This window comes from Cryptomeria japonica, chromosome 11, assembly GCF_030272615.1.
Source record: "Cryptomeria japonica chromosome 11, Sugi_1.0, whole genome shotgun sequence".
Taxonomy (NCBI): domain Eukaryota; kingdom Viridiplantae; phylum Streptophyta; class Pinopsida; order Cupressales; family Cupressaceae; genus Cryptomeria; species Cryptomeria japonica.
This window is the reverse complement of record NC_081415.1, coordinates 545,935,367-545,951,602: the sequence shown is the minus strand read 5'-3', so window position 1 is coordinate 545,951,602 and position 16,236 is coordinate 545,935,367.

Here is a 16,236-nt window from a genome sequence, read left to right as displayed (position 1 = left end):
ACAGAATATGAAAAAATATGTATTAAATAAAATTATTAAAGACATCACAAAATCATATCCCAAAGCCATGTAAACTAAACAAAATAAAAAATAAAATAAATATATGACAAAATAAAAGTTTTCACGGGAGAAAAGCCATTTGGCAGCCGTTGTTTGACTAAACGTCATTTAATTTTAATTAAGAAAATGGGGGTAAAGTGGGGGCTTCACGTAATAGTATATAAATTAAATTTCCGCATCTTCTTTTTAGGGATATAATGGTACCAACTTTAGCATCTATATAAGTTAATCTTTTTTTAATTACATTACAAACATTCTGAATTATTATAAATAGTGTGTGTTTATATATATATAATTATTTATTAATTATTTAATTAATGTGATCAAATGTTTTCTTAGTATTAATTAATTAATTCTAATAGTTGTTTTGATTAGCATTTTTTTCTATAATTCAATCTTAATTAAATAAATCTAATTTTCATTTAAATAAATTTATCATTCATATATCAATCGTTCATTAATTAAATAAATATTTTTTTTAATTAGTTTTTAAAATCTGACCTCAAATCATTAATTCGCTAAAGTGAATTATTTAAACTAATTTTGTTTTTTGTTTTTGTTTTTGTTTTTGTTCTTTGATCGATGAAATATTTAAACTGTTATTCATTTGTGAATCCAAACTATAATTACTCAAGACATCTTTCTCAAGCCTCGTGATTTCCCATTACTTCAAAAGAATATTTTTTAGATCTCCAAAACAAAATTTTATTTGTAAAAGAAAACTTTGAAATCCTTACCTCTTATTTCCTCAAAGAAAATCTTGGCCATACACAATACTCCAAAAAATGACTTGTTTGATTTCAAAAAATATTAATTTTTGTATTAAAAAAAAGAAACACTTATTAATTAAATTGAAAATCAAAATATAGTTGTTTTGTAATTTTCAATTTAATTAATAAATAAAGAAAAAGTATAAACAATGGTATTAGAACCAACCACAAAGTGCTTCTTAAGGACTTATGCATTTAATCTTTTCAATCAATCCTTTATCCTTCAAGTTTATAATAGCTCATCATATAAATTATTTCCAAGAATTATTTCAATACAAAGTTATGTTGTTATTTTGAGTACCTTACATCCAATCTTTCACACAACAAAACAATCCATATTGAGTGCATTCAACTTTGGTGCAACAAGGGATTATGGATGAGAGATTTGTTCATGTCTTTTATTCATTTTTTATCACTTGTTAGGATCTATTGTATATGTACCTATTTTAATAGACCTATAACACATTTTTTTCCAGATTGGCAAGGTTTTGTCCCCAACCCTAAATCTTTTTTTTTTAATCATTTTTGTGAGAATTTGCCAAGATCTAGAAGCAATGGAAAGCACAAATAAGAGAGAACAAAATGTGACAAGAATAAATTGTATTCCTATCAATGATGCAAAATGTGATCAACATCAAGAGTTGTTGTTATTGCATACAATGTAGGATAAGTCTGCTTATAAAGACAAGGCTAAGAGACAAGAGAGCACACAATGATGACATGTGGCTCAATGAGATGCAAGGGTAGGTAGGGGTAAATAGGAGAAATAGTAGAATATTCCACATGAGGTGGATCACCCACCGAAGGTGGAATTATCACTCCACATTAAGTGGATATGATAAAGTAACAACAAGATCACACCATAAAAGGTGGAAATTCTCCTACGTACACACTCCCAATGTATGCACATCTCCCTAAGTGTCTCATATGCAAACTACAATGTTATGCATGTACCTAAGTAAAGTGTAATTATATCCAAGATGAATAAATAATTACACCAACAATTTTGGGTTGTCTATTTATTTATTTTTAAACCCTAAAGATTACTAGCTTATTATTTATCATCATTTTAACTCTATCTATAGGATTTTACTTCTTCTTTTTTTTGTGGGTTACCGTTTTTAGCACTTCAGTTCCACTTTGATGTTTGCATTTATGAATTAGTGTATCTTCTTTAGGAATTAGTATATCTAAGGTAATTTATTAGTAAACATAAAACAAATCTTTTAACATATATATTTTGAAACTAACATTTTAGTTTCTCTATCAACATATGTTGGTATATGAAGTTAATTTTCTTTATCCAAAATTTATTATACAATTGGCACTTTACTATTTTAAGGTTATGTTTGACCATGTGACATGTGTACGTCACACAATTGATTGAGTCACCCTTTTTATCTTTGAGAATTTTTATTTGAAGATGATTTAATAATTCAAATGCCTTATAGGAGTTTGTCATTTTGTTTTTGTTACAAATTGTGGATTGTTGCAATAGAGGATTTTTCTGAGATAATAAAAAATGTTACAAATCTTTGCCTATAGTTTTTCATAGTATATTACCAAGTTTTCCATGTGAATTTGTGTGTTCTTCATGTATTAATTTTTATTTTGTATTTTGTATAGTTAAAATTATCTACAATTGGTATTAGAGCTAATGGTTTTATGTAAATTTTATTTTTGATCTTATCTTTGTGAAGCACTAGATTTTAGGTCCAGAGTTTTGATGGTTCTAATTTTCTTTAAAGACACGAAATATTGGAGCTTTATTGGTGAAGCATGGATATGCCTTGGTTCTCAAAAGGACAACAACAAAACCTTCAACTATGACTTAGGAAGAATGGGATGAAAATGATAGCATGGCTAGAGCAAAAATCTAGTTATCTTTCCTAAATTTAGTTCTATCCAATGTTATAGAGGAGAAAAAAATATATGACGTGGAATAACATCCAAAAGCTATAAGAGACCAAGTCATTGGTAAACAAAATTTTGTCACACAAGTAGTCGTATAACTTGAGAATAAGTGATGGTTTACCAATCACAAATAATCTTTAATTATTTCAATACATTAATGAGCAAGTTGGATTTAGTAGAGGTGGAAATTGAAGAAGAGGATAAGGTAGCTAGATATAATTGTGCTCCTTGCCTAAAACTTGGATCAACTGGTTATGACACTAAGATTGAGTAGAAAACATGTATTTAAATATGTGTTGGCCAAAATTATCGAAAGATTCAAGGTGGAAAAATTCAACGGCCTTCTTCCAATGAAGCCCTAATTTCAAGGGATATAACTTAATAAAAATAAATATTAAGAATGTACAAACTCTAGGTCCAAATCTAAGGAGTGAAAAATAGTCAAATTCTAGAATTGTGATAAAGCACGACATGTTAAAAAGGAATATAGACTGCTGAAATCAAACAAAAAAATCCTAGATCGCATCCATCTAAAGGAAACACAACGAAAGTTAAGACACCATTGGAAGATAAAGAGGTATTGTCTACAAATTTGAGAGGTTCATTATTTTATATTTGGATTCTTGATTCCAAAGCCTTTTTTTACATGAATTCTCACAAGGAATGGTTTTCTTCTTAGGAATCATGTGATGGAGGTATGGTTTATATAGAAGATAACAACTCATGTGAATATATTGGTGAAGGAGAGGTCAAAATGAAGATGTTTGATGGGTGTATTAAGGATTATTTAGCATGTCAAACATGTACTAGGATTTAACAATAATTAGTTGTCACTTGGAGTTTTTGATGAACAAGGTTATTGACTCAATACAGAAAATAGTTGTCTAAAGGTAATAAAAGGAGTGTTGTTGGTGCTAAAAGGAGAAAATGTTGCCACTCTCTATATCCTAGTTGGAGAAACTACTAGTGGAGAGGCTACAATGGTGTATTATGTAGAAATGGACCCAATATCAACCTAGAATCAATGGATAAGCCATATGAGTGAGTGTTGTCTCAAGGTACTACTAGATAGAAACCTTCTCTTTGGTGTCAAATCTAGATATTTAAATTTATGTGAACATTGTTTGTTTGGAAAATGAAATAGATTTGAGTTTTATTTGGAAGCAAAGAAATTATAAAATGAATTCATTCAAATACTTGGGAAGCACCTGTTACATATGTTGGGATGTCATTGTGTTTTTTCATTTATAGATGATTATACTCATTAGATGTGGATTTATCTTCTCAAGAAGATTTTTGAATTATTTTCTCATTTTATGAAGTTTAAAGCTTTGGTAGAGAACTAGAAGGGTAAGAAAATACTTGTGCCTCTTACTGTTGTTGTGGCCTCCCCTGCCCCCTAGATCCTACTCCCCCTCTTGCTACTCGTGCAGCCTCCTTTGGGCCTGAGGTTTTTACTCATGTTGCTTATTATCTACAACAACCTTTGATGGTTGGTTTACAGTGTGCTCCAAGTGTTGACAAACCCTCTAAGAGGATTTCTACCCTTGATCCCACTTGTAATGACGTTCCTAACAATATTATTACCTAGATTGTTGTTTGTCATAGGCAAAAAGGTAATTCTCCCCCCAAACTCTTCATCGAGTTGTGGGTGATTCTTCCACTCTTGAGTTGGGATCCTATCTTTCTACTAGTGTGTTGTTGATGGTTTGTCTGGCCTTTGATTTGTTAATAGTGGTCTTGTGACCTATTGTTAATGGCCTATTCAACCTAAGTTTGTATGAGGTCGACACCCTTACTTTTTTGCCTATTCTTTTATGCTGCCTATGGGATTTTTGTATACATGGCCAACACCCTTATTTTGCTACTTTTAATATCAAAAAAATAAAGTGAAATTTATATTAGTTCATAATTAATCATTTCTACAATGAGCATGAAATTTATAAGCAATTGATAATTGCTAGAACACCACAATAAAATGGTATTGCTGAACACATGAATCAACGATCATAAAGTGAGTTAGATATATGCTAAGCACTGCTAAAATGGATCAATTTTTTGGGTTGAGGCTATTTATATAGCATATTTCTTGATTGATAGATCACCCACCACAACTCTAGATCATAAAATTCTAGAAGAAGTATGGAAGGTAATCTTGTTCATTATTCATTTCTTTATGTTTTTGGTTATAATGCTTATGATCATATTCTCAAAGACAATAGAAATAAGCTAAACCTAAGTCTATAAAATATATTTTTCTTGGATATGTAGATGGTATAAAGGGTGTAACGCCCCACCAAGAAACCCTAGAGGAAAGGACCAACTTAACCAAATAAAAGTGAAATATATATATATATATATATATATATATATATATATATATATATATATATATATATATATATATATATATATATATATATATATATATATATAACTATCAAATGCATGTTTTAAGCATTAGAAGGATATGAATGAAACTATAATGCACATGTGGAAGACACCTACTAACTTTCCCCTAAGGTTTCTCAACATCAATACAATCCTTAACAACAATAGCTAATGAGATTAAACTATTCAAGGATTACACTGCTACACGAAAGTATATATTTCTAAATATCCATTAAAGTATTCCATTTAAACCAATTATTGAATTACACATTTGCATTGCATCATATAAATATTTTCTAAACTACATTCATTAAAAATAATAATAATAACAATTAACATAACATACAAGGTATTGAATAACGAACATAATTGTGTTACATTACAAGATCGATGTTTCCAATATCTGACATGAAACCTATCATCTAAATCTCATTTTATATACATCAAGTTTGCATCATGAATACATCATTGTTACATCATATGAACTTCATAAATACATCATTTACATAATTGACATGAAGGCATGAATATACATAAGCTACATCAGATACACATAAGTACAATAACAAAATGCATAAAGTCTCCATCTGACTCACTGAGCTAACCATATCCAAGAGTAACATTCTGGGACATGAGTGAAGCCAATCCATGCATAGACAGGAATGAAATCCTCGATGGAAGAAGGCAACTACCTCTCGGCCATGTGGAACCCGAAGTTCCACCCCCTATACTAGGAGATAACATGAGGCCCTCAAGCATACAAGCAAGACATTACAACACATGGTCTAAACATACTTCCACCAGGTAAAGACTCAATCAGAACTCGTATAGATAAAACACCAACAGGGAATAACTCCAAAAGATACATACACAAAATAAAATAGGTCAACAACGCTCACAAGGGAAGAGTGTCAACACATAGCTTGATATGGGTTATCCTGGCAAGTCTCCATAGGCCCTGATCCCCATCTTGGGTTATCTTGACATCCTCTCCCGACCCTTGCCCCCCATTCAAGTCTCATGTGGAACCAACATACCTTTCAAGAGGACAAGGTAGTTGATCACGACATTCCAAGCCTTCCCACCTCACCTTGAGCCTAAACGAGCACTCAAGATATGAGCAGGGAAATCATTTCTTGATTAATGTGTATTTCTACCCAATCCCCTAGATTCATTATTAGGTTATCACTTATTAAGGAAACTTCCAATGGGTTTTCCTAGCAGCTACTTTGGGCCTCGATCCGCACTTGGAATCCACTCCCCCTTATGACACTAAACATACTCAAAATAAAACTCCATGGCACAAACTGATTACCAGCCACAGTGAGATCCAGTACAACCACTTTACAACACTTGGCCATATGCAACATATTTACTGGAAGAGAACACAAAAAGGTAACACAGATGACTAGGATAGGTCAACTCACATTTACAAAACCACAGATGGATGATGATGAAATTAAATTGACGGGCACAGATAGATATAAACACACATCCTTCATCAAGCGTTCTCATAAAAATTACTATAAAATAATTTTCAAAAGAAAACTACAACTAGTATCAAATAAAACATTAAAACATCAAGGCATGCACATTCCCATTTTCCTCATAAATCCAATATAACCCTCAAACAATATTTTGATGAAGTAGTCATAATCCACCAAACTAGTAAATTTCTAACATGATTTTTTTTTCAAGACATTGAATAAACTAGTTCTAAAGGAAATAAATAAATTTCCAAAGACAATTTCCACAAGATTTTCTATTATATTTTATTTAAGAAATAAACTAAACCTATTCATACAAAAACTTTATACAAAGTATTAATACCAAACAATTTTACAAAATTATTTATAAAAAATATTTATACCAAACTATATTACAAAATTATATATATTAGTTGTCCAATGTTGAACAAAATATATATTAATCGGCCGAACTAATTAACAATCGGCATTCACAGAAAGCACACAACAATCATTAGGGACAAACCATGGAGGGCACCCATGGTCGTGGGAAGGCTCCCCACAATGTGGGGCTTCCACTATTGTGGGTTGAGCCGCCCACAGTCATGGGATCGACTCCCTACTACCAAAAAAAATAAAACAAACAATTTAAAAAAAAATTAACAATAAAGTTTCATAAATAAAATCTGCAGATCAAAATCACAACCACCAAATAAAATCCTCAGATTTCAAAATTATCATTTAATAATTAAATTCTCTATAATGAAATATTAATCAAAAACAACTAACCATAACAAATTACAAACACAAAATAATTTCTTTTCTTTCCATAAATCATACTCAAAATAAATTTGTTAAACTAGAAAGACAATAATTTGGAAGCATGGAAATCCCAATACAACCCTGGCAATGCCAGGATTATAAACTTGAACCCCCATTACAAAAATCAAAATCATACATAGGGAATTTCCAAATTAACACCACTTCCCAGAAAATCCATAAACACAAGAATTTAATTTTTTTTTCAAAGAAAATTTTCATTAACCAAAACACACAACGAGGGATTTTAAACCCCTATCTTAAAACACAATCTTGGAATGAATTTGCTGGCGAAGCTCCAAAATCCAGCCCCAACAACACACAACAACCAAAAAGCAAACTTCAAAGAACCTCTGCAAATATTTTCCAAAAAAAATTTCCCCAAAACCAAAATTCGATTTTCTAGAAAATTCACCCAAAGACCTGCATTCAATCCCCCCCCCCCCCCAAAAAAAAGCACTAGACAACCCCCATATTTCATGCTCTTTCCCCCAAAAAACATAGTTTGTTACATTCCCCATTATAACTTCCAAAAACACGGAATTTCCCTGACAAAATCTTAATTACACCACAGACCCCAAAAATAACCTTTCCATTTTTATTTTTATTTTCAATAAATTTAATTTGAATACATCACAATTATATCATACATTAATTTATTTCCTTAACTAAATCAACTTAATTTCAAAAAAATACTTTTATATTATTTTAATTATACAAAACACTAATATTAGTTTGCTCAATTAATAAATCAATAAAAGCTTTCATTTTACTTTATTAACTTAAGCACTAATATTAAATTAATTTATTAAAAACTTCAACATTAATTTACTAATAATTATAAATATATTAACATTACAATGTGTGTGTGTGTGTGTCTTTGCGCGCGCGCGCACACACACACACACATACATACCCTTGTTTTATTTATGAATGATAATTTTTTATTTAGATAATATTCTTGTTAAGGTTCTTCCCCACTAAATCTAATAAAAAACATAATAATAACATTACACTCAACACTTTATTATGATTAAAAAATGCCTATAAACATTAGTGATATACAAAAATACGATCTAATTAAGAGTAAAAATTATGTAACATAAATACTTTGATAATATGTAGACATAATAACTTAAAAATTATTTAAAGATTCGCTCTTCTAAGATGAAATGGATAAGAACAATGAAAATTCAAAAAAAAAAAAATTCCGCTCCAAAGCTAAGAAACAACACATGCAATGAAAAGTAGAAGTCAACAATGTATTGCGCAAATCCATCCCCAAACCACAATCAAGCCCACTAAACCATTTCTACGATCTGTTTCAAGTGAATCTTCATTAAAACCATAACCCTCCACGTCTTTTCATAGGGCTACCTGAAAAGAAAAACAAAAGCTCATTTGAAGTGACCCCCTACATCATAACCAACTACAAATAAGCTAATGCTTTCTAGCTTTCAAGTCAAATTGTAAAGGATCATCTTAGGTTAGACCCTACTCAACAACACCTATTAGTATAGTTTTTTTTCCAAAAACTCATTCAAGAATTCATATTTCAAGTGTCATACATACTATTCAATATTCCAAGAATATCATTACCTATGTCTTCATCCTTTCAAGCATGTTTTCTCTATTACTTAGTTATTGTTGGTATAAATGTACCGATATCTACCTTTTTAATTACTATTGTAAGTTTTATTTCTAGTTTTTTAAATGTACATTTATTTATTTTTAAATCACCATTTTTCCTACCTACTAAATGTTATCGATTTCTACTATTGATTTGAAACCCTTAAAAGTTCCACACCCTTTAGTTTTCCTACCTACAATATTAAGACCTATGTGTTATGATTCACTAATATTAGTTAGCTCCCCTAGTTCAATAATGTCAAGTCCATTTGTTTCTACATCTATAGTTGACATTTTTTAAGTATTTTGTTAATGTCTCCAAGTTCTACAGAAGATATTCATGTGTTAGATTTCACTTGCATGATTCCGACCTCACTAGACATCCCAATTATATTTAACTCTCACTTGTACTACTTACAATTTCTACTATTAGTATGGTCGTCCATATTATTACTACTCAAAAGACATAAATTAGATAAATTAGATAATATGGATGGCCTAACAATCCTAAATTCATCATAATATAGACATTAAAATTAAAGAAGTGTCAATTGAAGTAAACTACAATAAAGGGAAATGAAAAGTGAAGATGTCACTCAATGGAAAATGAAGATCATTAGGTTAATAAGTTGTAGAGTCTAAATATGAACATTTTAGGGGTTTCAATATGTAGAAAGGTGAATAGAAGAAATAGTATCCCTTATCAAGGCCATGTCAAATAATGTGAAAAATAAAGAGTTGAATAAATATGCAATCATTGAAATGATAGATAGCTTAAAAGAATAAATAATTCTAAAATAAAATAATCTATATCAACCATTAGAATATGTCAAATAAATTTAGTGCTCATTGGTAAGGTCTTGGGAAAGCTCATATAAAATGAACAAAAGGTAAATAATTGGTAGAAAAGGTAGAATTTATTGAGAAGGTGAAGTAATACAAATGATCAATGAATGTGCCTATTATGATTAATAGAGAAACTCAAAATTTGAAAGTATTTCTTGAGCATACTCATTAAGAAGAACACTGTCAATTGGTTTAGAAAAAAAACTAGTGAAGTTAACAAAAGATATCAATAGGGAAATTCCTAGTTTATAAGCATTGAATATGTAATTATCCTACAAAAAATGGATAATTGGAAAATGAGGAGATGTTGAGGTCATGCTTAGTAATTTCAATGAAATATTTGTAAGGAAAGTAGTCTATGAGTAGAGATGGAGAGGAGACGATGACTAAATTCATTATGAAGAGAAGAGATAAAGTGGGGGGAATTTTTAATGTAGTTATTATTGTTCATGAACATGCTTACAAACCATATCCACGAAGGTAAAGAAATTAATCAAATCTATGGTGTATGTAAGTTTAATTAACAAGGGAATCATCTTCCATTAATTACTTAACAAGTAAGATTGATCAAGCTTCTAAATCTCTTCTTTAAATCATCATTAGGAATCTATATATATTCAAGAGGTTCAAGGAAGAAATATCTAACAATTTGCTAATATTTGTTGCTAGATTTACAAGTCCTTTAGTCATATTTTGTGATATCATTTAATGTTTATGTTGACTTTTGATCATGTTCATTGGTTTTCTAATAATTTTCTATAGAAGCCTCAAGTTTTAAATTTATTATAAAATTTAGAAATTTTCATTCATTTTAATATTATACTAATACTTTTCATAAAATCTATTTAAATTTTCATAATGTCTAGTTTGAGTGTGGAAGATTGAGATATAAAAACATGCGGTTGAACTATAAGTGAAAGAAAACCTACTAGTTCAAGAAAACCCAACTAATAAATTGTTTGGGGACAAACCTAAATCCTACAAAAATATATATATAGAAAAATACTCTAAGGACTCGTATCTTAAAAATATTAAAAATTTAAGGTTAGATAATCAACAAGGCAATATTTAGAGATTATAAGGGAGACAAGAAACACTATTTGAATTATAATAAGATTTAGTCTCTTATATTTACAAAAACAACCATCGAATTGACATATAAATAGGCCATTTAAATAATGTAATCACCATTCATGACATTCTACTTTCCATGAATAGAACAACCTATTGGTTCAACCACAACTAAACTAGCTCTTGGCATGAGAATAGAGGTGAGTAGTTAGGTACCCCTAGCAAGGGCCAGATTAAATGTACTACATCACAATTTGACATGAAGACACTAAAACCATGTATACACTAATTTACACATTTACCAAGTCTTAATTTATTAAAATTATTCATATTTTCTTAATTCCATTACATTATCGTAACTAAATTGATTTAAATTGAACCATTTCTCACATTATCCATAAATAAATTAATACAATTATAAATTCCACCAAATGAGTTCACTATCCAATCAAAATAGCTTGTTGAGATTTTTCTTCTAGAACATCATCTTTGATAGCAATTAGTCTCTCCATCGTAAGTCAATCTTTAATTTTTCCTGTATTTGCAATGTTGAACACTTAGGATGAATATTACCTTAATGGAGATGGTTTTTCTTCCTTTGATAAAACTCAAAAAAATGGGTAACGATTAATAACCTTGTATGTGCATTTTTGAAGGGACATGGGAAAGTGTTTATCAAACATTTTATAAATAATATTTTTACTTCACCTTTGATTCTATTTTCTATGAGACTAGTTGTAGAATTAACATTTTAATGACTTCACCATCACACCGCAAGGTCAACCCCAATTGTAGAGGTTTCTTTAGTAATATTATCATCATCCATCTTGTTACTAGCATATCTATCTTTAGAAAAATATAAATAAAGTACACAAAAAGAGATCATATTTATTCATTAATCCACTTAAAAAATTATTATATTATCATATTGTAATTAATATTAAATCATTATTATGTTATGATTTTGTAATTAGTATCAAACTATTATTTTTTTGGTTAGTAATAGTGAGTTTATTTTATTGATATAAGGTTTTAGGCCTGGCCCAAACCAAGTGGGATTACAATAGGGGAGCCACCTACCCAAAGTCACAGAAAACTATTAAAAACACCCATGAACAAGTGACAAAGGCTCAAAGTTGCACCCTTGCAGTTCCTTTAGTATGAGAGTGTGAGAGCATATTTAAATTTCCTTCCTTCTTTGATTTCCTCTCCTCTTCCTTGACACTATAGTCCGCCCTTCCTCAAAAAAATATGTTTTTAGGTTCTCTTCCACGTTTTCTCGGATGACAAAATTTCCCCCCATTTCTATCCTATCTGAGGGTTTCATTTTGATCACTTTATCCTTCACATTACCACAATCAATCATAGCACAATCTTGTGAATCACTAACTTGTGTCATCCTACCCAAGACCTTTGAATATTGTGGAGTATTTTCCTTACATTTTCCCTTTTCTGTCCTTGTCTTTAAGGCTTCTTATTGACTCGTAATTTCTTTCTCCACTAAATCAAGGTGGGAAGGCATCTCATTCCACCATAATGCAAGCTTATTTGATTTGCACTCGGTACACTGGGCTACCAAATGCCTTATTTGGAAGCATCTGCAACATCTAAAGGGAATCCCTTCAAAATCAATGGGTTGCAACCAACATCCCTTAATAGCTTTAAGTGAAACCGCCTCAAAAAATCCTATGTAAAATCCATTTCCACCAATATCTGAGCATATGTTGTATGGAGAAAATTTAAAGAATCCTCATCTACCATAAAAAAAAATTACCCAACGAATTGCCTATAGCCTCAAAACATGATTCAAACCAAAATTGAAACGACTGGTTTGGAAATATTACCCATATTGGTACCTTATCAAATGATTCAATTGCAAGGTTGAACTTTGGGTACCATAGCTTTAACATTGGCAAGTGTAAATGTTTCCATCTCCATTGGTAGTCACTGGGAATCATGTTCTTGTCCTGCATACTATCAAAAACTACCACAAAAAACCCTCGAGCACCTAGATAGATTTCCACATCCCCCTCCAAAATGAGGGCCCAAGTTTCTTTAATCCACTAATGCAAACATTAGAGGCTTGGCCAAAGCCCTGTGAACTTCCCAATCAAGCCTCTCTTTCAAAAAAACCTCTCGTATTCGACCATTTCATTTTCCATTTCCTCATCTAGAGTTATTGTGGCAACTCTACTAGAATGTTGTTCAACATGAGGTTTCACCATACTGCCCTCCACAACATTGCCTCGGGTATTTCATTTTCCTTCACCAAAAAAACCTTGCTTTTTCCACACTCGCGCTTTCGGTTCACAAGGATTATGCCCTTTTGGTCTAATCCTCTCTGCGCACGTGGGTATTCACTTTTATTTTATGATCTTTTCCTTCTCTCTAGTTTACAAAAGGGTTGTAATGCCCCACCATGAACCCTAAAGGAAAAACATCACAATCTATGCAACTAAGGGTGAAGAGATTTTTTTTTTCTTATATTAAACCATTGCACATCTAATAACACAATGGAAGTCTAACTCCTAAATTTCCTAAGGGTCACCAACGAAGATTATTTCATAGTTATATTAACACCATGGAAAAACCTATTGTTCAACTTTATAGGAAAATTAAATATTTAAGATAAAATTTCCACAATGAAAGAAATTCAAAGTACTCCAAAGCAATCATTTAATAAATACAAATGAATTAAGTAACTGAAATAGCATGCATTCTAATGTTTATCTATTTTACAATATTTGAAAACACATGTTTTCAAAAATTACATCATGAATTAAAATGTTACAAAAAGAAGGTTACATAAAGTTTCAATTCAAGATCTCAAGTTTTCAACAGAAAATGGTCACGAATAAGAGCTGGTACATGAACCACAAACCAAGAACATTAGCGAAGCCCTTCCTCGCCTGAAGATACATTCTAGTACATCCATTGGGAAGTGACACTAACACCCGACCATGTGATTCTGAAAAGGAACCACCCCATCGTCCTGGAGATAGTAGATAACCCTCAAGCAAGCAAAATAAGACAAGTACGAAAGGACTACAAGACTCCACACACATCCTTGTGACTCAACTCACAAAACACTAGTGACGCTAAGGAGAAAGTTTCATCGCATCTCTTATGGTGGATACCATGGTACAACCTCCATAGGTCCTGGCCACCATCCTAGGTTATCATGGTAACCTCTCCCAAACCTCCGGTTCCAACTAAGTCTCATTCGGACCCTACCAATCCTTTCATGAAGACAAGGTGGTAAGTTTACCATTCTAGGCCTTATCGCTACATTATGAGCCCTGTACTAGTACTCACCTATGTGTGAGGCACATTATTTTATTTAACATTTATTATACCCTCCCTTAATCATTTATTAGGTTATCACTTTCTTAACCAACTTCCGACGGGTTATCCTGTAATCCACTTCGGGCACGGCCCCCGCTTGAAAGCCACTCTCTCTCATAGGACACTACAAGATAGTTCTCTCTACGAAACTCTATGGCGACACAGACAGCCATACCTAATCCTGTCATACCACAGGTGAAAGATACATAATTACTAACCTAAGGTTGACCATTTGGACCAAACTCACAATGGCTCACTTCTTAAGGTTATACATCTATATATCTGGTCAAGAACATAGTAACACAAGACATAATGACCACATAACTCAATGTACGATAAAATTTAGACTTGACTGCAACCACCATTTAAACAAGGCAATCTTATGTAATAACATCCAAACACATAAATAACTTGCAGTAAGAACAAACGTTGTCATTTGGTAGAGAAAAGAGATAATTTAACCTAAGACTCTTTAGGATAGTTGAGACGGCATAAACTCATAATTTAATACCTTACAACATGATTAAGAGATCAATTACTCTTGTTAACTACTATGGGAAAGCAGCATTATACTATGGCAACCTCGATAATTTCCAAATTCCACCTATACCATAATTTAGGATCAAAATAGATATATTTATTTCTTCATAGAAGTCTTACAAGAAGACATAGTACATTTCTCAACTTATAATAGATAGAATGATGTCTTTATTTCTTGACACTAGAAGGGATACAACACGTTACATCACTCTTTCGGAGAAGACGGAGAAGTGCACTCGTCAGACTCTATAGGATCTAAAGGAGTATAACCTTCAGATTCGCTTTCACTTGGGGGAAAATACCCCACGGATTCATTATTGCTTAAGAGGGTATACCCCTCTGACGAGTCAGAACTTATAACTATCGGCCTTACTGGCGAGCACTCTAGCTCAGGCTCTTTTCCTTTTTCAATAGTAATTTCTTTTGTTGGACACTAAATAGGATCTTCTCCTATCTCTTTGCTCTCTTCAGGAGCTGGGTTCACCTCAGTAGGGATGTCATCCAAGATAGGCTTGACAGGTGTCAGAGAATCTTTCTTGACTTTCAGACAATGGGCATATCCAGCTACGGATTTCTGAGCTGTTTGTTTGACACGCACCATCTCTGTAACATTTCAACAATAAGGCATTACTTCCCAGACTCTCCTAGAGCAACGTCTAATAAACCTTAATAACTAGGTTTTGAACGAAAACATGAAATTTCTTTTATATAATAACAAGTGTGCAATATGTTCTAAAACAAAATTCCACTACTATAGCTACAATGTAATTACACTTAATATTCTATGATTTTTCATTAACTAACCCAAACAATAAAAGATACTTCGCCATAACTATAACATAAGCAAGATCATAATCATTACTTATAACTAAGACTTTGTAAAAAATAATGATCCAAAACCCAAAGAAATTCCTGACCTTTTGCAAAGTTAACCCGTATGCAAGACCTCAACACCCTTCTGTCGAATGATAGCGCGCCTTGCTTACGAACCTTATCTTCAATCTGCTCCAAAAATCTATCACAAAAACCAACTCTCTTTGATACTTCCTAAAGTATTCTCTCTATCTCTCTATTCTACTTAGTTTTTCTCCTCTATTCTAATTCTTTCTTCTTGAGTCCACCATCCTTCCTTCGATGCAAAAATGAATTGTGTTCTTCCTCCTTACTCCCACCTCTATTTATACTAAAATTACCCATGAATTCTCCTAAGTCTAAGGCTTTGTTATGGTTTTTGATGAGGAGTCTTTAATGGATTACTTTGAGTTTCATCTTCACTTAAACTCAACTCTTTGATTATTCTAGCCATTTATCGATCCTTAACCTTACACGTCTACATGTCACTACAGTTCATAGAGCATGGATTGACTATGCAACTCTCCCTATCA